A 2,845-nucleotide genomic window follows, 5' to 3' on the forward strand; every position below is an offset into this window, starting at 1 on the left:
TCCACTCACTCTAACGTTATTAAATGTTTTCCCCTGGGCCTTTCGTTTTAAATTGCCCAGTCTGCAGAGTTCGGGTTGGATCTAGTAGGAGACGAGGCATAGTCACCCGCATTTCCGCCAGTTTTCATCAGTAGGTTACATGTTTAACCTACTCGTGTTTTCTTGCTTCCGCTAGTGTTTAGTAGCTCTGAATACTTTGGGATTATTGTATATTATGTGTAGAATTTCTGAAGGATAATTATGTGATGTTTGGAAGTGTTGAATTAAGAGTGTAATTTGGAATTTTCGAGTTAGGGTTGTCCATCTGCAAGGGAGATTTTCTTAATCTTTTTAGTAAATTTTCCTTGGAGGTGGTCCCTGCACGACTTACTCCGGGTTTTAGGGTGAAATTTGGGGTGGGTCGTGTCAATCTTTCCCCCCACTTTCTTTGACATCATGATTCACCTCATGATCCAGCTTCCTGAACAAGTGTTGCTTACTGGTCCGGTACAGTATACCTGGTGCTATCCAAATGAGAGGTATGCACTCATATTTATTCTAATTAATTAATCATCCTTTCAAATTAAGATAAATGGTATTTTAAATATTTATTATAAGAATTGCATATATATTTGTTTTGCAGGCAACTGGGGGATTTTAAGAAGAAGAACAAAAACAAACGTTTCCTGAAGGGTCGATCACGGCAGCATACATTCAGGCTGAGTGCGTAACTTAGTACAACACATATCTCAATGATGAAGACACAGTGGGGGAATCATCTGGAGCGGGTAGTAGCCGGCAATTCAATCTATCAGTTGTTTCCAACGATGTTGAACCGTACGGTAGGTTAAGTAATTCTGAAAGATTAAGTAATGATGAGATCAAAGAGGCTCATTGGTGTGTCCTTCAACATTACGAAAAAGCCGAGCGATACTTCAAGTCCCATTTGGAAATGCAGTATGGTAACGAAGTCATACACAATAGAGATTTTCCTGATTACTTCCCTATTTGGGTACCTTTCTATCGATATGTATATATGATGTTATACATAAATTACAGATATGTTGTTTTTTGATGTTACATAATATAACAATGTTGCTATTAAAATTGTTACAGATGATGCACATTTAACAGCACTTTTCTGCTTCTTACGACCCGGAGTTGCACTTGTTGGCTGGAGGACCCCAAAGCCACAAAGTTCGTGCTGGATGTTTTGTGAACGGTGTTAAGTTTGTGACGTCAGAACGAGATAAAGGCCATGTCACCCAAAACAATGGAGTCATGGTTGAGGGTATGGGTTTCAACTACTACGGGGTTCTTGTCAATGTCATCGAACTAATCTACGGCAACCGTATGCCAGTCGTGTTGTTCAAGTGCAAATGGTTCAATACTGACCCAACTAGACGGAGGAGTACAATTCTGGATCGTGGCTTGTTATCAGTGGACTCAAACAGTGTATGGTATGAGAATGAGCCGTTTATTCTTGCCACCATGGCGAAACAAGTGTTTTATCTTAATGATCTGACTATGAGTGACGGTTGGAAAGTGGTGCAGGTGATGTCACATAGAAATATTTAGAGTGCAGCTACACTGGGTGGGGATGATGAGAGTGGGCCTAGTGAACCAATAACAACTGATCAACTGAATGAACCATATCAAGAGGATTCTCCACATGTAGTCCCTGATACTGAGGATATTCGTGTCAACAACCAACATGTTCCGGCTATTATAGGTTACCTTCTAGTTACACCATCTGAACTGAACTCCCTACAACCTCGCATCCCCATTCATGATGACGATGGGTTCATAGATGACGAATACATAGAGGATGATGAGTATTCTGACCAAACTAAGGAGGATGATGATTCAGACGACTCAGATTATCATGAGTACGATTAGTATATATTACGATTATTGTACGATTAATATATAGTATGATTATTCGGACGACTTTGATTATCATATGTATTTTTAAATTATAATTAACCACGTACGTACGTACGTCAAACCATTAATTATATAATATTCATGCAAATTTTCATTGTAATTTTTAAAATGCATATCTATGTATGCTTTTTTAAGTACGAATATTTACGCAGAGTTATAATTGGGTTTAGTTTGAAAACTTGCACGAAAATGCTCAGATGCAAATATAATAAAATTGTGGAAATATTTAATAATATACTTAGTCGACGGAATTTGAATAATTCGTCACCTAATACTCCTAAGGCGACGGAAAGTGGACTTTCCGTCGCTTAGGATACCCAAAATATTAGTCACATTTTAAAAATTTTATGTTACTTAGGCGACGGAAATTGTATAAGTCGTTGGCTTGGTAAACCAATGTGACAGAAAATACATTTTCCGTCGTATAGAATCCCAAAATATTAGGCGGGTGAATTTTGCGCCTTTTTTTTCCCCGAAATTTCGTATTACTTAGGACACGAATAAATGTCTTAGGCGACGAAACCTAATTTAAAACCTATACTAACTCCCTCGCGCAATCCACAATCCCTAATTAAATTCACACCCACAATTCCCAAATCCCACCAGAGTCGCGCCACCAAAGCTGCGCCACCAGACCCCATCCACGCATCGACCACCGATTAAAGTGCGCGCATCCACCCACCTCCTCCACTCATCGCCACTGCATCCACCCGCCATTCCGATCTCTCTGCTCTCACCTTCTCACCGCCGCTACGATCTCTCTGCTCTCACTTTCTCACCGCCGCTCCTTTTGCAGGTCCGTATTCTCTCTCTTCTCAGATTGATCTTGCTTGTTACTTCTGAATTGTAAACAAATTCGTTGATCGTGTTTCATTATTATTATTATTATTTTTTAATTATCCAAAAAAAAAAAAACCAA

Source organism: Fragaria vesca, linkage group LG7 (genome assembly GCF_000184155.1).
Source record: "Fragaria vesca subsp. vesca linkage group LG7, FraVesHawaii_1.0, whole genome shotgun sequence".
NCBI classification, from domain to species: Eukaryota; Viridiplantae; Streptophyta; class Magnoliopsida; order Rosales; family Rosaceae; genus Fragaria; species Fragaria vesca.